The following is a 27,411-nucleotide window of genomic DNA, read 5'->3' as shown; positions in this document are numbered from 1 at the left end:
ATTTAAATTTTACATGCATAAAAATATAAAACCATATGGATCTATTTCATATGCTGAAATTGATATATGCTGAAATTTAAATTGTGATCAAATCACATACCTCTCTATTAGCCGCACAAATGTCTGGCCTCTATAAGTATCCACTCAGGATCAGCCTGGAACAGCTCTCTATAATCTGAATTTTGAATCTCCAAAATTCAGCCTGCTGAATCTGAACGAAGCTTGGATCGCAATCAATAATTGATCTTTCTCCTTGATCTTCTTCTCCTCCTCTTCTCTAGAGTTTCTCCTTACTATGTGCTACTACCAGATGCTAGAAACTAGTAAGAAAGAGGCATCCAAACTCTTTTGGGCATGGAATACCATGGAATGCGTATCCCAATATAAGGGCATGTAGAACGCCCAAGAAAAAAGAAAAAGGGAGGAAGAGAGGGTGTGGGGAGAGCCATTGGGTGTGAAGGGCTATTGGTTTGGATGGTTTTAGGACCTTAGAGGAGGTCTCTTTTTATAGGCACAAAGATTGAATCCTATTCAATCATATAATACAAGTTCTACTTACATTAGGATTCCTATTAACTTAAGTTATCCAACTTACATTAGAAAGCCCATTAGGCACTAACTATTGAAGTCCTTGCACCCATAATCAAACATCCTCTTTTGCACCTAAGAGATACCCCATATGAGAACTAAAGGTCCTCTAATCAATGGACACGCTCAAATTAAACAATTCAAAATGGCACCCCATAATAACTATCAAGGAGATTCATAAGGGACTTGCACCCTTAATTTATGTGATCCATAACCTTAGACACCCAACAATTGAAGTCTCATAAATCTTATTCATGTAGGTAATCAATAGATAATTAAGTTAGAATTAACTTATCAAATAAGTAATCTTAACTAAACAAGGAATTGGGTGCAACCATGTGTTAGCAAGGTTACCATGAACCCAATGGATTTTTTTAAACCCAATTGACACTTCATAAACTCAATTACTAATTTTAGACATGATCCTTTTGTTATGTGACCTTATAGGTTTAATTCTATCTAGTAGTGAGACATACAATGATCTATATCATTGTATTATTAAAACTCTTTTCAATAGATCGAAATAATTTCATTCTAACTCAATCAAAGATTGTTGATCTAAAACAACCCTAGTGAGCTCTTACAATCCATCAATGACACCTAACAGTATATAGTGGCAACTCAGTAGAACTGAAATAAACCTCTAGGTGTAGTTAACGTGTGATTCAGTCCCTCTATCGTGAGTCTCAACTAGATAGCGGGTCATGGATAAATCGTCAAACCTCAACATCAGTCATATAATAGATTTGATTAGCTCAAATCCAGATGTGATGTCTATAAAATTTTTTTTCATCAATCACTCTACTATGGCTACAGATTCATAGACTTAGCTTCTCAAATCTCATAAACTACTCTTCTCTATCAAGGTTGATATATCCTATCTTGATGCGCACTCTACTCCTACAGTGGATCAACTGTCGTCAATATCCACTACAAGGGCTCATTGAGACCCATATTTATGTGTCAATCAAACTCCAATAGTCTCACTGTGAGTAGTAGTACCATCTCAAGTCAAAGAATCAGATACACAACTATAGCATCGAGACAATCACTGATGATTGAATAGAAATTCAAGTGATCTCTCATATGGTCACACTCAGTGCTAGTTGTTCTCGAACAATCATCCGCACTCATCATCCTGTGTCTCTATATAGTAGATTAGAGACCCATCTATCCTGAAGGAAGTGATTTGTGCGTCAGTCTATCCAGATCTATCACCATCCTTATAATGATCCAATGATCATGAGCCTTTAGGAATTAAATACATGTCTCTAATTCTCAACACCTTGAGAGTATGTATCAAAACTAATTTCATGGATGATTTAAGGACACATTACCCTTGAATGAAAAAGAATTTATTCTTTTATTGATCATATCAATATATTAAGTATAAAATTATATACTAGATTGATTACAATATGTCAGCCATATTGGCTTCTAGGACATACATCTAACAATCTCCCACTTGGACTAAAGCCAATTGGCCATAAATTTAAGTCCCATCTTTTCAAGGTGGACTTTCATTTTTAGGTTGGCTTAACTACTTAGTCAGTGGGTCTGTCATATTTTTCACGGAGTCTACTCTTCTTACGTTGACATAAGGTAGTCGCATATATCGGTGCTCTATGTGTCTGAACTTCTAGTGAGACCTTAGCTCCTTAGCAAGGGCTATGATACCATTGTCTTTGTAGTACTGTGTTATGACATGACATTCAATTTTATAACTAATATTAAAATCAGAATTCATTCTACACATCTATAGCACACTCAGTCTCCATTGATCGATTACTCAGAACCCTTCTAGTAAATCAAACAAGAATATACCCTCGAATCGTAACTCAGAATCACCTCCAAAGATCAAGAACAGATCATTAGTCCTTCTTAAGTACTTAAGGATGTTCTTTACAGCTATCCAATGCTTTTTATCTAGATTCGACTGATACCTGCTTGTGATACTCACAGTGAGGATAATATCAGGTCAAGTACACAGCATGGCGTATATGAGTCTCCCTATAGTCAAGACGTAAGGAATCCTACTCACGTGCTGCACCTCCTCAGATGTGGTCAAACACATCATCTTGGAGAGACTAATACCATGCCTAAGAGGTAAGAAACCTCTCTTTGAGTTTTTCATGCTGAACCTCTTCAACACCTTCTCTATGTACAGCTTTTGTAACAGGCCAAGCATCCATTTAGATCTATCCCTATAGACCTTTATTCTAAGAATATAGGATGCTTCCCCTAGATCTTTCATGGAGAATTCCTTGAACAACCATCTTTTGTCCTTGGTCGGCATGGAATATCTTCTCAATGAGGAGAATATCATCCATGTACAGTATGAGGAAGGTGATTGCACTCCCACTGACTCTCTTATATGCACAAGGTTCCTCTTCATTTTTGATGAAATCAAACGATTTGATTGCCTTATCAAAATGATGGATCCAACTTCGAGAAGTCTGCTTTAATCTATATATGGACCTTTGCAGCTTGCAGACTCTGTGATCACCATCATCAGATGTGAAACCCATAGGCTGCTCCATATAGATATCTTCCTCAAGATATCCATTCAGGAAGATAGTTTTCACATTCAATAGGTATAATACCTTTAGGTGGATCCACTAAAGTCCAGACTTAGTTGGAGTACATTGAGTCAATTGTGACTTCATAACATCTAATCATTTTTTGAAATCGATGTCAGACATCACCTCGTCAAAGGTATTAGGGTCATCAGTATGACCCCTATCTCCCATAAGAAATATTTCCTTCACTTCCTCCGTAAGCATACCCATGTACCTTTCAGAAGATCGAGAGACCCTGCTAGATCTACGAGATGGTAGAGGAACATCAACTACTGGCTCATGAATTACAGGTTCCTGAGGATCTATAGCTCTGGGCTCTTTAGAGACCTTCTCTTTGAGCTCCACTAACCTCCATTGCTGCCATCCTGGATAAACTATTTTTTTAAGAATATGATATTTCAACTCACAATCACATTGTGATCTTGTGAAAAGTAGAAATAGTATCCCATAGATTCTTTTGGATATTCTATAAAACAAGCTATAATAGATCTATTCTCTAACTTTTTTGCCTTCTGTTTCTTGACATAGATCGGACATCCTCAAGTCTTAAGATAACCCAGACTCGATTTCTTACCAAACCATATCTCATATGGTGTGGTAGGAACGAACTTTGAAGGAACCCTATTCAATAAGTAAATGGCAGTTAACAAGACATGTCTCCAAAAAAATAAGGGTAGATCAGTGAAGCTCATCATGGATGGACCATATCCAATAGATTCCTATTCCTCCTTTCGGATACGCTGTTGAGCTGAGATGTTTCAGGAGGGGTTCACTGAGAGACTATGCCGTTATCTTTAAAATATCTCAAAAATTTCTGACTAAGATATTTACCTCCTCAATCAGATCAAAAAATCTTAACGGACTTACTTGTCTGCTTTTCTACTTCATATCTAAATTTTTTGAACTTTTTAAAGGCCTCAGACTTGTGTTTTATTAGATACACATACTCGTACCTAGACAAATCATCAATAAAGGTAATGAAGTAGGTGTAGCCACCCCTAACCTGCACATCAAATGGCCAATACATATCGGTGTGTACCAGGCAAGTAACTCTGTGATCCTTTCTCCATGTCCTACAAAGAATAACTTAGCCATTTTTTCTCGAAGGTAAGATTCACAAGCTGGATATGACTCTAGGCTAAGAGAGCTAAGGATCCCATCTTTTTTTAGTCTATTTATCCTATCCTCTCCAATGTGGCCTAGTCTATGGTGCTACAAGTACTTCTGGTTAATTTCATCTCTGGATCTCTTTTGGCCTACGATACTCACTATTTGCTCATTTAAGTTCACATTCACATCAACATGCAAGTGATAAAGACTGTCAATTAAAAGATCTCATGCAACCAATTTATTTCATAAATAAATGGAATAAAAATCTTTATTAAAATTAATTTCAAAATCTTCCTGTGCTAGCATAGACACAGAAATTAAATTCTGACTAGCTACAAGAACATAATAATAGTCTTTCAAATCTAATCTAACGCCAAACGATAATCGAAGAGGGTAAGTGCCAACGACCTCTACAGTAATTTTTTCTCCATTATCAACCTGAAGGATCATGTCACCTTCTCTCAACCTCCTACTTTCTATCAGACCCTACAATGAGGTACATATATGAGCACTTGAGCTAGAGTCCAATACCCAACTAGAAGTAGAAGAAACCATAAGGTTAGATTCAATTATGAGCATACCTTCGGAAGGTTTATCACCCTTTTTGATCTTTAGGCTCTCCAGGTATTTTGAATAGTTCCTCCTCCAGTGGCCTTCAGTATGATAGTAGAAACACTTTCCCTTTGCCTTAGCTACCTTTGGACCATCTTTCTTTGGCTTGCTCTCTCTCTTCTGCTTTTGCAGATTTAGCCTTCTTCCTTCAACAGACTTTCTCTTGGAAGAAGAAGTTCACTCCACAGTAAGAATAGCGCCCCTTGAACTCTTCAAGATACCCTCTGTTGTGACCAACATGTTGACAAGTTTGAGAATAGTGCAGTCAAGTTTGTTCATATGAAAATTCACGATGAATTGACTATATGAACTAGTAAGGGATTGAAAGATCAGATCCATCTACAATTCTTTTTGCATATCAAGTCCAAACTTCCCAAGCATCTTAATGTCCTTAATCACTATTATACAGTGCTCATAAACAGACTGCCCCTCTCACATCTTGAGGTTGAAGAGTATCTTGGATACTTTAAAGCACGCAGTATAGCTTTGCTCACCATACAACTCTTGTAGGTGAGTGATCATAGCCCGGGCAGTGGGCATATGCTCATGCTGGCTTTGTAACTCATTGGACATGGACGTCAGTACATAACACTTGATCCGACTATCTTCATCCATCCACTTCTCAAAAGTAACTCTCTACTCAGCAGTAGAATAGTTTGGTAACACAATAGGATCTTGATCGAGAACATGGCTTAATTTTTCTGAGGTCAGGACAATCCTGAGGTTTTTGAGCCAGTCTTTATAATTATTACCAGTCAAATGATTGGTTTCAAGGATGCGAGCTAGAGGGTTTGAGGCTGACATGATGGTTTAACTGCAAGAGTAGAGATTCAAATTAGATTTTTATACTTAATATTTTAATTTACTTTTAGAGACTTTAAGATGCAAATAATGACCTCTACTAATTTTTCAAATCCCTCCACTCCCTTGGAAGGAAATGAAAATCCTAACGCTACAAAGGATTCTTAGTGGGTGCTGCAGTCCCACCGATGACATGCACCTCACCTAACAGTTATTGGTAACATGCACACTGATATGTAGGCAACACTTTGCTCAGATGCTTCACTAAGGATGTTGCAGCCACTTGGTCTCTAAGTCATGTGGGCTCACCTAATAGTTATTGCCCACACTTCTTAGTTAAGCTCGACCCATCATTCACAAGCAGGTGCAAGACTGTCATTGGGTCCCTCACCTAACAGTTATTGGGCCCAACCCCATCTTTACCCTGGAGTAACTCTTTGCTAATAGAGTGGTTGCGTGTTTCTGATGCAATTGGACCACTGTGACTAGTCGAGAATAATCAACACTGGTAACACGTCCGCACATCTACAATGGTGGAAGACCTATGAACTTAATATTTGTAGGGAGGTTTGAGTTTAGGTCTCATCTAATTAGTCATCATATAACTGATCTAACTGGCATGAGCTAAACCAAAATGCTAAGCAACCTATTTTAAGACCCAATATTCCAAATTGGTCAGGTAAGTGAAAAATGATGGGGGTCCTCCCATTGCCTTCCTTAGACACCAATGAATTGGTCAGGTCGGCTAATGAAATCAATTAAATAATCACATCTCATTAACTTATCTTAGACACTAATAGATCGATTGATCAGAATTGGTTAGCTTAAGCGTATCGGGCTCAAACCAACGAGCCAAATTAGGTTCTTAGGTTAATAGATTCTACATATGGGACTCAATTGATTTGATCAACAATAATTGTATGATCATTAACTTAATTGATCTAACTCAATTCAATACTTGACTCGATTTGATCAATTACTTAATCGAATTAGACCCATATGACTCAAATCAAAAACCTTAGATGTAACCCTATTATATAATCTAATTTTTAATTTTTTCATGACTAAAACTCTCATGCATAAACATAAATTTTTGATTCTAAAATCATATTTTAGATCTAAATTCTTTACATGAAAGTAAATTTTAAAATATAAAAATAATTTTCAGATTTTAACATACAAATATATATCATATATATGCATGTATAATTAGATCTAAACAAAATTTCAGATCTAAGTATGATATCATATATCTTATATACTACTCATGAATAAGATTAAAAATAAATTTATGATCTAAATATATAATCATATATCATATATATAAATCAAAATTCAGATTATAAAAAATTTTAGATTTTATGCATGCATCTATATTTCACATGAACATTAACTAAAACTTTTTCTATATCAAAATTCAGATCTATGCATGCAATAACATATCAACTATATGTTCTAAAACTAAATCTAAAATTAGATTTTAGATTTGAAGATCCATCCATACATCTTATGTATTAAGAAAAAAATTGATTTGAAAACTTTTTCAAAAATATGTATATCAAAATTCAGTATATGAAAACCCGTGGCTCTGATACCACTGTTCAAATTTGGGGTTTGAAGCATGCATATGTATTTTAAAACTTAATTTTTTAAACACCATAATGGAGAATAAGATTAAAATAATTTTAATCTAAATTTTGCATATATAAAAATATAAAATCAAATAGATCTATTTCATATGCTGAAATTGATATATGTTGAAATTTAAATTGTGATCAAATCACATATCTTTTTCGCAATCTCTTTCTTCAAATCTGGATCTGAAAGAGATGAAGCTCTCTATTAGCTGTATAAATATCCAACCTCTACAAGTATCTACTCAAGATCAGCTTGGAACAACCTTCTATAATCTGAATTTTGAATCTCCAAAATTTAACCTGCTAAATCTGATCGAAGCCTGGATCACGATCAATACTTAATCTTTTTCTTTGATCTTCTTCTTCTCCTCTTCTCTAGAGTTTTTTCTTACTATGTGCTGCTACCAGATGCTAGAAACTAGTAAAGAAGAGGTACCTAAACTCCTTTGGGCATGGAACACCTTGGGATGCGCATGCCAAGGGAAGGGCTGTAGAATGCCCAAGAGAAGAGAAAAGGGGAGGAAGAGAGGGCGTGGGGAGAGCTTTTGGGTGTGAGGGGTTGCTTGTTTGGATAGTTTTAGGATCTTAGGAGAGGTCCCCTTTTATAGGCACAAAGATTGAATCCTATTCAATCATATAATACAAGTCCTACTTGTATTAGGATTTCTATTAACTTAAGTTATCCAACTTATATTAGGAAGACCATTAGGTGCCAACTATTGAAGTCCTTGCATCCATAATTAGACACCCTCCTTTGCACTCAAGAGACACCCCATATGAGAACTAAAGGCCCTCTAATCAATAGACATGCCCAAATTGAACAATTCAAAGTAGTGCCCCATAATAACTATCAAGGAGATTCACAAGGGACATGCACCCTTAATTTATGTGATCCATAACCTTAGACACTCAATAATTGGAGTCTCATGAATCTTATTCATATAGATAATAGTAGATAATTAAGTTAGAATTAACTTATCAAATAAGTAATCCTAACTGAAAGAGAAATTGGATCCAACCATGTGCTAGCAAGGTTACCATGAACCCAATGGATTTCTCTAAATCCAATTGATACTTCATAAGCTCAATTACTAATTTCAGGCATGATCCCTTTATTGTGTGACCTCATAGGTTCAATTCTATCTGATCATGAGACATACAATGATCTATATCATTGTATCATTGAAATCTTTTCAATGGGTCGAAACAATTCCACTCTAACTCAATCAAGGATTGTTGATCCAAAATAATCCTAGTGAGCTCTCACAATCTATCAGTGACACCTAGCAATATATAGTGGCAATCCAATAGAGCTGAAATAAACCTCTAGGTATAGTTAACATGTGATTCAGTCCCTCTATCGTGAGTCCCGACTAGATGGCAGGTCATGGATAAATCATCAAACCTCAACATCAATTATATGATAGATTTGATTAGCTCAAATCTAGATGTAATGTCTATGAAAACTCTTTTTCATCAATCACTCTACTGTGGTCACAGATTCATAGACTTAGCTTCTTAAATCCCATAGGACTACTCCTCTCTATCAAGGTTGATAGATCCTATCTTGATGCATATCCTACTCCTACAGTGGATTAACTATCATCAATATCCACTATAAGGGCTCATTGAGATCCATATTTATGTGTTAGTTAAACTCAGCAGTCTCACTGCGAGCAGTAGTATCATCTCAAATCAAAAGATCAGACATACAACTATAGCATCGAGATAATTACTGACAATTGAATAGAAATCTAAGTGATTTCTCGTATGGTCACGCTCGGTGCTAGTTGTTCTCTAACAACCATCCACACTCGTTGTCCTATGTCTCTACACAGTAGATTAGAGACCCATCTATCCCAAAAGAAGTGATTTGTGCGCTAGTCTATCCAGATATGTCACCATCCTTATAATGATCCTATGATCGGGAGCCTTTAGGAATTAAATACATGTCTCTAATTCTTAACACCTTGAGAGTATGTATCGAAACTAATTCTATAGACGATTCAAGGATACATTATACTTGAATGAAAAAGAATTTATCTTTTTATTAATCATATCAATATATTAAGTATAAAATTATGCCCTAGATTGATTACAATGTGTTAGACATTTGGCTTCTAGGATATACATCTAACAATCTAATTACTAATTAATTCTTTATAAATGATAGAGTCTCAGTCCAGTGGACTCTCTCACAGAGTCCTAGTCTAAATAGGACTCTTCACTAGAGTCATAATCCAATCAGACTCTTCAGCCATCAGATCTGACCAAATCTTCTAATGCGTGTGACCCTATAAGTTCGAACCTAAACCGATAGCATAGGAACAACTTTCTATACCAATCGATGTAACCAGCTAGTAATGATGACCTGATGACTGGATGGGTCAAAGTGTTACAAAGCAACCTTCTAGAACCTACTAACGTATGGTTACTGTATAATTCATCCCTTTGATCTAAATACTTAAGGTGACTTAGGGTTTAACTATTAACCCTAATTAAGTCGACCACATTATATTTCAACCTTTCAAATTCATCTCATAGATTATTTTGATCAAGATTTTGCTAAATTAAAATACACTGATGCATATCTCCTACCAATTCAGAAGGGTCAACTCCATCTTAATGAAGGAAAAAAAATCATCCTTTTCCTTAAGGATCTTCCAGATTTCATCAAATCTGAGGCAGAATAATTTTAAAAAAATTTATCCTATATTTATTACAGATCTAAATCTTTAGATCTAATTTTATTATTTAATATTAATTCTAAAATAAATCTAAAAGCATGAGAAAATATGAAATACCTCAAGAGAAATCTGATTACCCTGTAGATGATCGCAGCAAGCCTGAGGTTCTGATTTAGCCACGCAATCGCCTAGCCTCTAGCAGTATCCACTCAGATAGGACCTAGATCATCCTCCCCTCATGAATCTTTGCTCCAAAATTCAAAACTAAATCTGATTAGAAAGATCTTCAAAAGTCTTTCTGAAGTTGGAGCAGCAGCTTGTCGAAAAACTCCTGCAGCCTTCCTGTTTAAGGCATCACCACACCTTGATCTTACATCAGATGGATGCCCAACTCCTTGGGTGTGAAGAGAGGAAGGAGGACTTTAGATGGGATATGGAGAAGAGGAAGGGGGTGGCAGCTTTGATGGGTTTTTATGCAATCACCAGAAACCCTAAGCGCAGACAAGGTTTATATAGACCCTGCTGCACTGCGTAGTGCCACATCATTCGACCAATCAAAAAATTTTAATAAATCTGAAAAAATTTTGATTGATGGAGTGATGTCATCTGATCATATCAAATAAGAACTCAAGCCTCTCTCCAAGAGTTGGCACCAACATTGGATAAGCACAATCATGTTGGCGCCAAAGAGTCCATGTTGATCAAATCAACTTCCATCCTTATCCACTTGGGGCACCCTCTTTATCCAATTGGGCTCACCCATAATTTGATTATGGTGCCTAATTTGATGCTGATTTTGCATGTAGACACTCCACAAAAATCTTCCAATGAGCTCTTGCTAAGTGGCCTTCAATTTAAGACCCATATGTCAACTGTGACCTTCAATTTAAGATCCATATGTCAACTTTTGACTGATATCCTAAAATGAAATTGGCAGGTGACAGGAATTAGCAGGTGCTTGTCTTAAATTCATCTCATGAATTAAGACAAGGCTTTTTTGAGCTGAACAAGCTTCATTTAGACTGAGAGAAATCTTCTCAAGGTTCTCTGGGTGAGTCAAATCACATTTGGCTCAATCGAGATAGAAAAGATTACACGAAGAGAAAATTAGTCTCAATCGTGTGCTAGCACGATTTCCTTGAACCTAATTGAATCTAATCCAAATCAATTGGGCTAGCCCAATTAATGACATCCAGATCCTAACCCTTGTTAGTGTGACCCATTTAGGTTCAATTTCATATGGTAATGAGACATGTCGTAATCTCATCATCGACATCATCAAAACTCCTTTCGATGGACCAGAACTCTTCTGACTCATACAATTAGAATAATCGATCATCAAGATCATTCTAATTGCTCTCAAAATTCATCAATGATACCTAGCAGTATATGGTGGCAACCCATTAGAACTGAAGATGAACCTCTCGGTGTAGCTACTTGTGTGATTGAGTTCCTCTATCATGAGTCCCGACTGAATTAGGGTTAAGGTGAACTCGTCAAACCCAACATCAATCATATGAATCAATTGATCGATCCGAGTTCGATGTGAAACTCCAATGAAAAACTCTTTTTCATTATTTCACTCTGCCATGGCCATGGGCTTAAGGACTCGATCTTTCGATCACCATAGGACTACTCCTCTCATCTACCGAGGTTGATAGATCCCATCTTGGTGTGACCTAGTTCCTACAATGAATATGCTACAGCCAACATACATCTCAGGGTTTTGAATGGCTAGAAGATCGAGTTATGGTGCAGTCAAACTATAACACACTCAAGGTGAACTATTGATGCACCTCAGGTTAAAGAACTAGACACACAACTGCAGCATCGAGCTAGTCATCGATGAGAAGGTAGACTTCCTTATGACTGCTCGAGGTGGTCACGCTCAGTACTCTCATTCTCAACGAGTACCTGTACTCTCGCTTCAGTATCTCCATACTATAGACTCAAGATACATCTATCCTAAGGAAGCGATCGTACACCAACCTTCTGGATCGATCACCATCCTCATGATGACCCTATGGTCAGGAGCTGTTTATGAGTTAGTTATGTAAATTCATGCCTTAAATTTTCAACTCTTGAAAATATGAATTGACATTCCTACTAACTTAAAGGATGTATCACAGACACAATATACACAATGTGATAGAAGAATAACCCATTTATTGATTTATAGTCAAAATTATAAATTTGCCCTTAGATTTATATAGGAATGTATCAGCCAATCTGGCATCTAGGGCACACATCTAACAAACTCCATTTGACCTAATGCCAATTGGCTACATATCTGAGTCCCATCTTCTCAGGGTAGGCTTCGATCTTTTACTGCCTAATGACTTTGTCAGCGGATTTGCCATATTGTCTGTGGAGTCGACTCTCTTAACCTCGACATAATCTTTTTCGAGGTAATCACGGATCAGATGAAACACCGCTCGATATGCTTGGACTTCTGGTGAGACCTTGGCTCCTTAGCTAGGGCTATGGCGTCATTATTGTCGCAGTAAAGAGGGATGGCATCCGATGACATCACTCCAAGCTCCGTGGTAAATTTTTTGTACTAGAATATCTCCTTCGCAGCTTTCGATGCAGCAATATACTCTACCTCCATGGTGGAATCTGCAATCACCGTCTGCTTGAAACTCTTCCAGTTAACTGCACCACCATTGCAAATGAACAGACTCTCATATGTCGACTTTCGATCATCTATATCAGACATAAAGTCTGAGTCTGTATATCCCTGAATCTGAAGTTCTCCATTTCCAAAGACTAGAAACATATCTTTAGTCCTTCTCAAGTACTTAAGGATATATTTCCCAGAAGTCCAGTGCTCTTCGCCTGGATTCGACTGATATCTGCTTGTGACACTCACAGCATGGGCTATATCAGATCGTGTACATAGCATGGCATACATGAGGCTCCCTATTGCCGAAGCATAAGGGATTTTGCTCATGCGTTCAATCTCCTCAGGTGTGCTAGAGCACATCTTCTTGGAGAGATAAATGCCATGTCTAAAAGGTACTAAACCTCTTTTGGAGTTTTTCATGCTAAACCTTTTTAGCACCTCCTCTATATACATCTTCTGTGAAAGTCCCATCATCCTATTTTGTCAATCTCTATAGACCTTAATACCTAGTATAAAGGATGCCTCTCCTAGATCTTTCATAGAGAACTCCTTAGACAACCATACTTTGACTGAGGTCAACATGAAAATGTCATTCCCAATTAGAAAGATATCATCTACGTACAATACGAGGAAGACAACTGTGCTTCCACTGACCTTTTTGAACACACATAGTTCTTCCTCGTTCTTGATGAAACCAAACATTTTGATCACATCATTGAAACGAGTATTCCAGCTTCGAGATGCTTGCTTAAGTCCATAAATGGACCTTTGCAGTTTGCAGACCTTGTGATCATCATCACTAGATGTGAAACTAGGTGACTGTTCCATATAGATATCTTCCTCAAGATGTCCATTTAAGAATGTTGTTTTCATGTCAATCTGCCATATTTTATAATCGAAATAGGCTGCAATAGCACGTAATGTACGGATGGATTTTAGCATGGCTACGGGCGAGAAGGTATCCTGATAGTCAATGCCTTCATGCTGACTATAACCTTTCGCTACGAGCCTAGCCTTGAATGTCTCTATATTTCCATCTGCACCTATCTTTTTCTTGAAGATCCATTTACACCCAATAGGTACAATACTTTCAGATGGATCTACCAAGATCCAGACTTGGTTTGAGTGCATCGAGTCAATTTCAGATCTCATTGCCTCTAACCATTTCTCAGAGTCGATATCTGATATCGCCTCATCATAGGTCTTGGAATCATCACCATGAGCCCCATTTTTCGTGAGGAATATTTTCTCTATATCCTCTTGTATAGTACCTAAGTACCTTTCAAGAGGATGAAAAATTCTAGTCGATCTACGAGGTGAAAGAGGTTGTGTTAGGATTGATTCTAATTGATTGGGTTCCTCAGGTTCTTTAGCTCGTTGCTCTTGGGAGACATTCTCCTTGAGCTTAATTATTCTTCCGATACCACCATCTTGAATAAACTATTTTTCAAGAAAAATAGCATTTCGACTCACAATCATATTGTGGTCTTCCAGAATATAGAAATAGTATCCTAATGACTATTTAAGATATCCTATGAATCGAGCTCTAAAAGATCTAAACTCTAACTTGTCCGCTACTGTCTCTTGACATGAGCCGGACAACCCCAAATTCTGAAATGATTCAGACTTGATTTCTTACCATGCCATATCTCATATGGTGTGGTAGGAATGGTTTTAGATGGAACCCTATTCAATACATATATTGCTATCATGAGACAATATCCCCAAAGAAACTCAAGGAGGTCCGTGAAGCTCATCATGGAACGGACCATATCTAATAGGGTCTGGTTTTTCCATTCTGAAACCCTGTTGAGTTGTGGCGTTTAGGTAGAGTCCATTAAGAGACTATGCCATTGTTCTTAAGATAGTCTAAGAACTTTCGACTAAGGTATTCACCTCCTCGATCTGATCGAAGAATCTTAATGGGCTTTTCTGTTTATTTTTCTACTTCATGTCTGAATTCTTTGAACCTTTCAAAGGCTTCAGACTTGTGTTTCATTAGAAATACAAATCCGTACCTAGACATATCATCGGTAAAAGTAATGAAGTAGACATAGTTGCCTCTAGCCGACACATCAAATGGGCCACACACATCCATATGTACTAGGGCAAGTAGGTCTATGGCCCTTTCCACATATCCTACAAAAGGGAGTTTGGTCATTTTGCCTTGAAGGCATGATTCACAAATTAGATATGACTCGAAAGTCAACGAACTCAATAGCCTGAATTTCTCCAATTTGTTAACCCTGTCTTCCGCTATATGATCTAGCCTTAGGTGCCACAGATACCTATCATTTAGACTATCTCTAGGCCTTTTAATTCCTATGGCATTTACATTTTGCTCGATATTAAATACAGATACATCAATATGTAGCTGATAGAGGCCGTTAATAAGAAAATCATTTACAACTTTATTATTTTCATAAAATATGTTACAATGGTCCTTATGAAAGCTAATCACATAGTCTTTTTGTGCTAAATATGAAACAGAAATCAAATTTCTGCTTGCTGCAGGCACATAATAACAATCTCTAAGAAATAAATCTAATCCTAATGGTAATCGCAGAGGATAGGTTCCCACGGCCACAGCAGCAACTCTTGCTCCATTTCTGATGTGTAGGATCATCTCCCCATCCCTCAGCCTCCTGCTCTCCTCAAGACCCTACATAGAAGTACACAAATGAGCACTAGAACCAGAGTCAAGCACCCAACTGGATGCAGAAGAAATCGTAAGATTAGATTCTAAAATGAGCATACCTCTAGAAGGACCATCCTTCTTATTCTTCAGGGTGGCCAGGTATTGAGGACAGTTTCGCTTCCAATGACCGTCTGATTGGCAGTGAAAATATTTTTTCTTTTCAGCAGCCTTCTTCTTCGATTTTGTCTTCTTCTTCTTTCCATCCACCTTCTGCTTCTTTGCAGATTTCTTTTTCTTTCCAAAAGACTTTCTCTTGAAGAAGTCAGCTCCACAGTAAGAACTGAGCCTTTTGAACCCTTTATAGAAAGCTCAGCCGTAACTAGCATGTTCATTAACTTGGCCAAGGTACACTGCATCTTATGCATATGGAAGTTCATGATGAACTGACCATATGCATCAGACAAGGACTGAAGGATCACATTAGTCTGAAAATCCTTATCTAAGATGACTCTGAGCTTCTCAAGCTCCTCAAGATTTTTGGTCATTGTCAAACAATGATCTTGGACTGACTGCCCATCACGCATTTTAGCCTTAAAAAGTTTTTGACAGACTTGATACTTGGCTGCACGACTTTGTTCACCAAACAACTCTTGTAGGTGAGCCAACATTTGGTGGGTAGTCATAATATTCTCATGTTGGCGCTGCAAGTCATCAGACATTGTACCCAACATGTAGTACCTTGCTTTGTTATCATCATCCATCCATTTTTTCAGAGACTCTCTATTCAGCAGTCGGACGTACTGGCATGGCAGGTGAGTCCTGGTCCAAGACATGAGTCAGTTTCTCAAAATCCAGAATAATTCTGTAGTTCCTCAACCAGTCTTTGAAATTGGGTCCAGTCAATCTGTGGGTGTCTAATATTTTGGTCAAGGGGTTGGACGCAGACATATTTTCTATAGAGAGTCAATAGTTTTCAGTTAGATTTTGTAATCAGACTTAACCAATTTATTTAGGAGTTTCATTTTTAAATAAATTAGGCTCTCACTATTTTTTCAGATTTATACACTCCCTTGGTAGAGATGTGAAAATCTCGTGGTTAGTGATTTCTAGTGGGTGGTGCGGTCTCACCGACTGGCTCATCACCTCACCTAACAGTTATTGGTGATGGGTCAACCGATGAGTGGACAACTCTTGTCCAATGATTCTCTAATCATGGTGCACCCAAAACTTGGTTTTTAATTCAAGAAGCTCACCGTGCCTGGAATATTGCTCCAATCCTTAGTTAAGTCAAACCCACCATTTGCACGAATTAGATTCCTGATTGGGTCCCACACCGTATTCAAAATATTGAGTCCAACCCATCCTCTAATTCGTAGCATCCAATGCCTAATGGACATGGTTGCATCTTCCGATGCAACTGAGCCACTGTATCTAGCCGAGAACAATCAACCCCAGGAAGGGCCCGCACATCCACAATGGTGGAAGACCTAGACTTAATATTTTCTTAGGAAATTTGTTTAGGTCTCATTAAACTTGGCTTGACATAGTCATAACAATTATGACTAACCTAGTGGCATGGGTTAGCTTGAATTGTTAGCCACCTCAAATTAGAACTGGGTCGACACATATGGCTAGGTAAGTGAGACCGATGGAAGGGATATGCCATTAACTCGACAAGAACGCATTCAAGTCAAGTAGCTCCCAATTAAAAACCAATCGATCGCATCTGCCTAACTTACCTTAGACATCAAATTATCGAACCAGAACCAATTGGGTTAGCCTACAATCCAGGCTCTAACCTCTGAGCCAAATTAGGTGTTAACTTGATCGAGTCACATCTAAATATGATTCGACCTTGACCCAGACTTAATCCTATTAGGTTGGTCAATTATTAGCTTTCATGATCTCACCTAACCAACTATTGATTCGATTTGATCAACCGCTAGACTTAATTGAGCTACCCAAGCCCGAAACCAATTTTATGAAAATGACTTAGATCTGAAATTCTCAATTTTAGACTAATTTAATTTCAAAGCTTAATTTTTTAATTAAGTCTTGGGTTCATAAAGAAAACATGTAAAAAAATCCTAGGATTTCAGGATCTAGGGTTTTGCAGAAAAGTAAATTTTGATTTCTGATTAAGGATGAACGCGCAGCACCCCTACAATTCATAAGAACACCCATTGAATAGGAGGAGAGAGCCTTTAAACCCTACTTTATTCTTATGACTGGACGGCCATTAGGAATACCTTAATCAAAAATATAAATTTAACTACAAAATTAGTTAGATTTAAATTTACATATCACATATTCAATTTAAGATCTAACTAATACATGCTTTGCATACATCTCATGTATCAAAAATTAATCTAATTAACATGCTTTCAGATTTAATACATCATATGTAACATCTAAAAAATAAAATTTAAATTAAACTATTCAACATAAAATTTATTCTAGACAGTTATTAGAATAATTCTACAACTAGTCTAAGCATGCAACAGATCAATCTTATGTATTATCCAAATTTTTATTTTTTATTTTTTTGATCTCAATATAACATTTATATCATCAAAAATAAAGAATAAATTAGATCTAAATTATATTTTAATCTCATTAAAATATAAACTTACAAGACTATTCATAGATCAAACTATTCCTAATCTAGTCATGCATCTCATGCATGTTAGATCTTCTCAGATTTAATTTTAAATATTTTGATTTCAGATCCTATCATATCTGATGTAATATCTAAAATTTTTTAATATCAGATAAATTAAAATTAAAATCAGATATAAATTAGATCTGAAACTGAGCCATCAACCTACACTCGTCGATGCAGTAATGATTGCGGATCTCCTCTGGTCGATCTACACTCTTTGTGTGTCCCACTCACCATGACAGGCTGCTAAAAATGGCTGACAGCTGACAAAATCATTATTGCACCGTACCTAAAGCCACACTCCGATAAAAATTTCGAAAAAATCTTTTCGAATCACCTTGATTTGAAAAGACTCTGACGCCAGCGCGCCAAATGCCAAAATATCTGGAAATCATCGAGTACAGAAATCGAGGGGGGCAACTTCGGCTATGAGAATTTTCTGTACTTTCTTCATTAGAAACCCAAACTCGAAAGTAGGGGGACTGGTGTTGGATATAAAATACCCCCAGCCAAAGTTTATAAAAGATCGACCCTTCCAGGATTTTTTCGGCTTCTGACCTTGTGTGGCATCTTTCTGAACCCCCTCGACCGTCCGAGCTTCTACAGCAGATGGTTCCCACCTACAGCATTAGTGCTCTAGGCACCCAACAACAGTAGACCCATCACAACCTCGAAAACATCTGAGCTTCTTCTAGATCGATGAGATAGAGAGCCATTCCGCTCCATCAGACATCCCAATCGAGCTTCAGCCGATAGATCCGAACTCTCTGGCAAGTCGTGACAATGGCTGCTACCCTACCCCACACTCTGCAATGGATTTCATATGGCTCCATCACTCTCTGGCAAGTTGCGACAACGGACACCACTCCACTCTTTGTAACAAATTCCACGTGGCCCTGAACGGCCCCTGGTGACACTACTCTCCGTAACAAACTCCGCGTGGCTCTGAATGGCCCACTACCAGACAGTTACAGACGTCGCTGTCAATCAGTTACGCTCTCCATCTATAAAAAGAGACCCTCCATATATGTTCTTCTCTAAGCTCTAAACTCTATCTCAAAACTCTGCTAAAATTTTTACTCGAGCACTCCATTTCTGTTAAAGCAGAGTACTGACTTGAGCGTCGGAGGATCTTGCCGGAGCACCCCCAACTCCGATTTAGACTTTCCTTGTAGGTCCCGATGGCGGCTGTGGTCATCTCAACTCCAGCTTCTCCAGCTTCGATGAAATTCTGCACCAACAAGATCTAAATTAGATCTGAAACTGAGCCATTAACCTGGCTCTGATACCAGTTGAAGGAAAAAATCATCTTTTTCCTTGTAGGATCTTCCAAATTTTATCAAATCTGAGGCAGAATAATTTTAAAAAAAATTATTCTATATTTATTTTAGATCTAAATCTTTAGATCTAATTTTATTATCTGATATTAATTCCAAAATAAATCGAAAAGCATGAGGAAACATGAAATACCTCAAGGGTAATCTGATTACCCTGTAGATGATCGCAGCAAGCCTGAGGTTCTGACTTAGCCACGCAATCACCTGGCCTCTACCAGTATCTACTTGGGTAGGACCTAGATCAACTTCTCCTCATGAATCTCTGCTCCAAAATTTAGAACTAAATCTGATTAGAAAGATCTTCAAAAGTCTTTCTGAAGTTGGAGCAGTAGCTTGTCGAAGAACTCCTACAACCTTCCTGTTCAAGGCATCACCACACCTTGATCTTGCATCAGATGGATGCCCAACTCCTTGGGTGTGAAGAGGGAAGGGAGGACTTCAGATGGGATTTGGAGAAGAGGAAGGGGGCAGCAGCTTTGATGGGTTTTTACGCAATCACCAGAAACCCTAGGCGCAGACAGGGTTTATATAGACCCTGCTGCGCTACGTAGTGCCACATCATTCGACCAATCAAAAAATTTCAATAAATTTGAAAAAATTTTGATTAATGGAGTGATAGCATCTGATCACATCAGATAAGAACCCAAGCCTCTCTCCAAGAGTTGGCACCAACATTAGATAAGCACAATCATGTTGGCGCCAAAGAGTCTATGTTAATCAAATCAACTTCCATCCTTATCCACTTGGGCGCCCTCTTTATCCAATTGGGCTCATGCCATAATTTGATTATGGAACCTAATTTGATGCTGATTTGGCATGTGGACACTCCACAAAAATCCTCCAATGAGCTCTTGTTAAGTGGCCTTCAATTTAAGACCCATATGTCAACTTTTGACTGATGTCCTAAAATGAAATTGACAGGTGACAGGAATTAGCAGGTGCTTATCTTAAATTCATCTCATGAATTAAGACAAGCCTTTTCTGAGCTAAACAAGCTTCATTTAGACTGAGAAAAACCTTCTTAAGATTCTCTGGGTGAGTCAAATCACATTTGGCTCAATCGAGATAGAAAAGATTACACGAGGAGAAAATTAGGCTCAATCGTGTGCTAGCATGATTTTCTTGAACCTAATTGGATCTAATCCAAATCAATTAGGCTAGCCCAATTGATGACATCCAGATCCTAATGTTGGAAAATGTATCCCAAAAAGCCAATCGTCAAGATGTTGACGGTTGAGCAACCAAGTATTATAATTAATTTATTAATAAATAAAATATATTTGACATTTTCATCATAAGCTTTCATCTTCTAATAAACTCCGTTGTTATGATGAAGTCCTTAGGACTATTTAGATTCGATAAAGAGAGGATTTATCGATTAGTCCTTAAAACTGTTCACGACTAAATGATAGGCTGTTAATGAGGACGACAGCTTCTATCGAGCATAGGTCGCTGTAGGCCATATGGATTGGTTGTCCTCTTAACCAAAGAGTGTGGAGACACTGGTATGGCATACAGGTGAGATATACTGGTACATCATCATTGAACATGACCAACTCTAGAGTATTCTGCTGTCGAGAATGTCTCTGATGGGATATAGGTATAAGTGTCCCTTAGACCTGAGATCGCCTCAATGACTTGCAAGCAACTCACTGTGCTTTGGTACTGGACTAACTGAATTTTTAATTCAGAGATGGAAGGCTTCTGGGCATAGTCAAGTACTTGCGAAGTCAGAGTGTGATCGAGATGGGATTGACCACTCCAAGAGTTAGAGAATAATGAGTCATTGTATTTCAATTTAGCAAAACCTTGGCCAGGGTAATCCATCAAATGGATTTGATATTTTGAAATACAATGTGGACAACCTGATCAGAGTTGACAGTTGAACTCTGGGGTGTCCTATGATCATTTTGGTCAAGAGGATGAATTATATGAAAACTATATCCGCATGGGTTCTAAGGATGTTGTTCTACACATTCGACCTATCCGATCGTCGGGTACTATTGCTAGATGGTCACTTCGATTGGTACACAAATTTATTCCTATACTATCGGCTTAGGTTCAGACCTATGAGATCACACACATTAGAGTTCATGATCTGATCGGATGGTTGATCAACGATTAAGAATCATTCTAGGGTTAAATGATCAACACGATTGACATTTAACCCAGTGCAAGTATTGCAGGAGGATCGATTAGCAATTTGATTGCTAATTGGCTTAATTTAATTAAGCCAATGGGCTGAAATTAAATTTAATTAAATATAATTTAGTTAGATTTAGTTTGAGCTTGATTGAATCAAGTCCAATTGGTTTATTGGGTAAGCCAAGTGCAAGAAAAAACTTATCCTAGTTCAACTAGGACTTGGGTCAATCTAGTTTCTAATTTGATTAGAAAATTAAATCAGATTTAAATCTAATTTAATCTGATTAAATTAGGTTCTTAATTGGGTTAAGATCTATTTTAATTGGGTTGATCTAATTTTGGTTTGATTTGGTTTGAGAAACCAAATTAAAACAAGTCATAAGATAGAATCCTAGTAAGACTAGGATTCCACCTTGCGCCACATAAGCCTTCCCCACGCCCTCTCTCTCATTCAATGCCAATCTCCTCTTATTTTGTGTGACAAAAGCCCTCTCCCAGGTCTCTCCCATGTTCACAAAAGGTTTTCTCTCTTCTTTCTTACATGGAAGGTGGTTTGGATCAAATCAAAGAGGAATAAGTTTGGATTTCAAATTCTGTGAGATAGAGTTTTAGAAATCCAAAACTCTTTCAATTTTGTACCAAATTTATTCAATTTTTTTTTGAAATTTTTGTAGATTTTAGGGTATATATTGTGCATTTTTTCTAGTAATCTATTCACAAAAATAATGAGGAGGTGCTCAAGAGTTGGGCGCCCCTTATCTTGCCATGTTTGGATAAGCCTTGACTAGGTATTTGACCTAGACAAGGACTCTATCATATCTCTCTGTATAAAATGAGTTTCTTTATGAAATTTTTGAAAAAGATATAGATTTTAGAGACCTTTGGTCCATCCAAAAATCAAGAGAAAGACCTTTAGGTCGTGGAGATATAATAGACACAAGATAGGGTGTCTAGAGAGAGAAATGAGAAGAAGAAGAGGGTCTTCTTCTAGGGTTGTTTGTTTTCAACTCTTTCCTTCCTCCATCTTGAGTTTCCTAAGAGTGTCTCAGATCTGAAACTCCTACTCCTATTTTCTATCTTTGGAAGAGTCCAAATCAAAAAGAAGGAGGCACCTGATCAACCATCAAAGAAGGATCAGCACAATACTAGCATACTGTGCTGATTTCCTGAAGCAGGACTTCTGATCGAGATTCGTGGGCTCGTGTGGACGACTCCTAGAGATCGGACATGTGTGTGGCTTGCAACATCATCCTCAAGCCTGTATCAGTGAGGTTAGAACATCTAACTTGCAAGATAATAGATCTGATCTATTGTTTAATACATACATTATATGTAGTATAGAAACATGTTGATATGATCAACATGTAGTTCATGCTGTATATATATATTTTAATTTTTGATTTACTACTATGTAATAATCATGTAATAGAATCTTAGATCTAGAGATTCTCTGATTTTAAAAAATAAATTTTGATTTATTTTAGTCTTCCGCTGTATGATCTTGAAAAAGTTTCAAGATCTAACCCTGAAATCCTAGATCTAGTTCCTTCAATTGGTATCAGAGCCTAGATTCTTTATTACATGATTATTTATACATTCTTAGATTATTTTTTAAATTAGATCTAATTTATAATCTAATTATTAAATCTAAAATTAAAATTTTAGATCAATCACGAACTGCAAGGTTGTCCTGCTGTAAGGTTTACCCCTAACAGTGCAAAAGCTGTCCTAGTTTGTGTAGATCTATCTTTAATAATAAATTTGTTAGATATGATCTAGATTAAATTTATGATTTATTAGATTTAAAAAGTATTTAAATCTGAAATAAAATCTCTTTGTTAATAATTTTTGTGCAAAAAAATTATTTAAAGTTGAAATTATTTCAATTACATAAACCTGTTTAGATTAGATCTAAAGTAGTTTCATGTTTATTTCACTTGTATCTTGATTATGAATCAAACATGCAATATGGTTGGTAGAATCATATTATAAAATTATTTTACAAATATGAAAATTATTTTTTGAAAAGTCGAACCCAACCCTCAGCCCAAAACTTAATTAAGAATTAAGAAGTTGTTTGATTAGGTTCTAGGATTGTGAATTAAAGAACTTAAGACACAAACCATAACACATTGGGTTAATGAGTTAGTGGGAATTAGGTCCATTAATTGGGTTAGACCTATGGTTAGATTAAAGATGGACTTAATTAGAGAATTGACTAAATTTAATCAATTATTGTCTTAGATTAGGTCAAGGATTCTCTAGATCAATTACAATAGTTGTAGTTGGTCAAGTCTATGTCTTTAACGAGAACCAAATGGACTTGATTCTTGGCTAAGCGGTCTAGCACGAACTGTTAGGTTGATCTAATCGAAACTAATTAAACCAGTTGGTGTCTAAGGTAAACCAGACCGGTGGTTTTTAATTGGGAGCCCGCTTATCTGGCCATTTCTGATGGTGTCTAAGGCAAGCTTTGGCCGACCCTCCCACTGATCGAACTTATCTGGCCTCTTGGTGAAATTATGTTTTGATCGGATCACTTGACTATTCGAGCTAACCCATATCAGCTAGGTAAATCAATGTGACTAATTTAGGTGCTCCTAGACCAGCCCTTTTAATGGTCTCCCTTAAGCTGACTTGGTGAAGCCAGTGGGAGGATCATGATAAGCCGGTTCATCTGACCTCATCCTCTAAATCATTTAAATCCTCTAAAATTATTAGGTCCTTAAAATGATAAAGTTATGGAGATAACTGAGTCATAACCTCCCATTAAGGTATTTGATAATGAGTCCATTAACTCAATAATCATTGCAGACCCAAAGGCCTGGTGCTTATTGACTAATGGAATTATCACTCATCATATGATGACTTGGAAGTATCTCTCTAATGGTGGTTAGGTGAGCCAACCAAAGTTAGGCTTAATCATTTGTTGGTTAGATACACCAAGTATGATCATGTTAATGGTTGGACCTAATTGGATCCTTACAGTGGAGGCCAAAGCCTAGTGATTAGATTTCTGGGGCAAAATTAAAATTACTAAAAATTATTTAGAGAAATAATTGGTTATGAACCTACCCTTAGATGTACATGGGTTAGCCAACCAAAGTTGGGCTTGTGTGCAGTCTAAGTGGATTCTAGTACCCACTAAGTAATTAGGGTAATTCCTCGAATTGAAGGTAGAGGCTACCAATTCAAATAAAATAGTGAGAGAAACCTTTTGATTAAAGTCCAAATCTTTAGGTTTAATGAATCAATTACTAATTAGGTTATGGTTCTCCTTTGTGCAAATATGGCCACTTCCCTATCGCTCCGATCATTGTTGGACAATGATAAGTTGATGGGATCCAACTTCGATAGCTGGTATCGAAAGTTGAAGATAGTCCTAGAGCATGAACGGATCCTATATGTGATACTGGATCCTGCACCTAAGAAGCCAGCTACCAATGCACGTGGAACAGTTAGAGACACTTACTAGAAGTGACTCAGTGACCAGACCACGGTGCGCTGTATCATGCTGGCTGCCATGAGCGATGAGTTCAGTCACAGATTCGAGATGGCTCAGCCAAAGGACATGCTTCAAGTGTTGGAGGATGCCTTTGGCACACCCGATGACGTAGAGAGGCACAAGACTAGTGGTGCCATCTTTAATGCCAAAAAATGGGATGGTGCCTGTTGGGTATAAAATACCCACAGTCGAAACCCTCGGCAGAATCGGCAACGGCGCAGCTCCGCCCGGACGCCCACGGGAGTCGGGCTCCTCCGCAACATCAGAATGGCTCCGCCCGGACTCCTACGGGAGCCGGGCTCCTCCGCGATATCGACTGCGGCACAGCTCCGCCCGGACTCCTACGGGAGCCAGGCTCCACCTCCGACATCGACTGCAGCACAGCTCCGCCCGGACTCCTACGGGAGCCAGGCTCCGCTCTCGGTATCAACTGCTGGTAAGCTCCGTCCGGACTCCTACGGGAGCCGGACTTCACCTCTAACTTTGATTGCAGAGGACTCCGCCCGGACTCCTACGGGAGCTGGGTTCCGCCCGGAACTTCAACTCCGAGAGGGCTCCACCCGGACTCCTACGGGAGCCGGGCCCCGCCTCTGACATCAGCTGCAGCACAGCTCCGCCCGGACTCCTACGGGAGCCGGGCTCCGCCTCCGACGTCAGCTACAGGGCAGCTCCGCCCGGACTCCTACGGGAGCCGGGCTCCGCCTCCGACATCGACTGCAGCACAGCTCCGCTCGGACTCCTACGGGAGCCAGGCTCCGCTCTCGATATCAACTACTGGTAAGCTCCGTCCGGACTCCTACGAGAGCCGGACTTCACCTCTACCTTTGACTGCTGGTAAGCTCCGTCCGGACTCCTACGGGAGCCGGACTTCACCTCTAACTTTGATTGCAGAGGACTCTGCCCGGACTCCTACGGGAGTCGGGTTCCGCCCGCAACTTCAACTCCGAGAGGGCTCCACCCGGGCTCCTACGGGAGCCGGGCTCTCCCTCCGGCATCCCCTGCAGCACGGCTCCGCCCGGGCTCCCACAGAAGTCAGACTCCGCCCATGACCCCGGCCGCCAGGAGGACCTCTCCCGGACCTCTACAGAGGTCGGGCTCCGACCGTCGCCGAGCTTCAATCAACGGATCCACGCCTCCTGGCAGGCCACCTAAACGGCCATGACCCTGCTCCACTTCCTGTGACAGATTCCACGCAGCTCCATCATTCCCTGACAAGCCGCAGTAACCGTCGCCGCCCTGCCCCACTTCCTGTGGTGGATTCCGCACAGCTCCACTACCCCCTGGCAGGCCACGATAACGGCCACGAACCTGCTCCACCTCCTGCGATGGATACCGGGCGATTCTCCCATCCGCTGGCAAGTCACGACAACGGGCGATGCTCCACTCCCTGCAACTGATTCCATGTGGCGAGCTGCGGTGATGGCCACGATTTCGCTCCACTACCACTCGCAATAAATTCCCCTGACCACGGGCGGCCCACGACCAAACGGTTACAGGTGTCGCCATCAATCCGTTGCCCCCTCCGCCTATAAAAGGAGGACTCAGATACGTTATTCTTTAAGCTCATTTTTTATCTCAAAACTCTGCTAAATTCTCCGTTCGAGCACTCCATTCTTGTTGAGGCAGAGAACTGACTTGAGCGTCGGAGGGTCTTGCCGGAGCAACCCCACCTCCGGTTTAGACTTCCCTTGCAGGTCCCGGCGGCGACCGCGGCTTCCCCGACTCCAGCTTCTCCGACGCAAGCAGATTTTTGCACCAACAGGATTGACGCTAGAGGAAGGGGCCTGTGTCTTCGCAGCACCCTTGTTCTTAAAGGAGTGTTCAACGGAGCCGCCTCCGACCGTCTCTCCGTCACCCACTCCTAATCTTCCCCCGCGAGATCAGCACTCGATGCCTCCACGCAAGGCATCCACCCGGCGGTCTACGGCCTCCGCGGCCAGATCTCAGGCTCCGGCCTCCCCTCCAGTTTCTCAGCCTCCTCCTCCTCCCCCTCCGACGGCGGCGGTCGGCGCGGAGCAATTTGACTTGCTGGCGCAGCAGGTCAAGGGCCTCGTCAAAGCCGTACAAGCGATGCAGCAGCAGCAACCGCAGGCGTCGGTGCATCCGGAGGGGGCGTCTCTGGAATGCCAGAACCCGGTGGCGGGGTGGGCCACCTGGGCCAGCCGCCCCATCCTTCCCGGGAAGGCGAATCCGAGGGTAGAGAGCCCTCAGTCGGATCACGACTCCACCCCTGGAAGATCCCTACCCCCGTTCTGCCAAAGGACCCTCGAGACTCGAAGTCGAGAGGATTTTCTTGACCGGAGGCTCCAGGAGATGAACCGGTGAATCGAAGAACTCCGCCACATGCCTCCCGCTTATGGTGAGGATATTTGCACTGACCCTCCCTTCTCCCAAATGATTATGCAGGAATCGATCCCGCCGAACTTCAAGCTTCCCCAGTTCGAAAGCTACGATGGGACGTCGGACCTGGTTGATCATCTGGAG

The sequence above is a fragment of the Elaeis guineensis genome, chromosome 11 (assembly GCF_000442705.2).
Source record: "Elaeis guineensis isolate ETL-2024a chromosome 11, EG11, whole genome shotgun sequence".
Classification (NCBI taxonomy): Eukaryota; Viridiplantae; Streptophyta; class Magnoliopsida; order Arecales; family Arecaceae; genus Elaeis; species Elaeis guineensis.
This window is presented reverse-complemented; position numbering follows the sequence as displayed.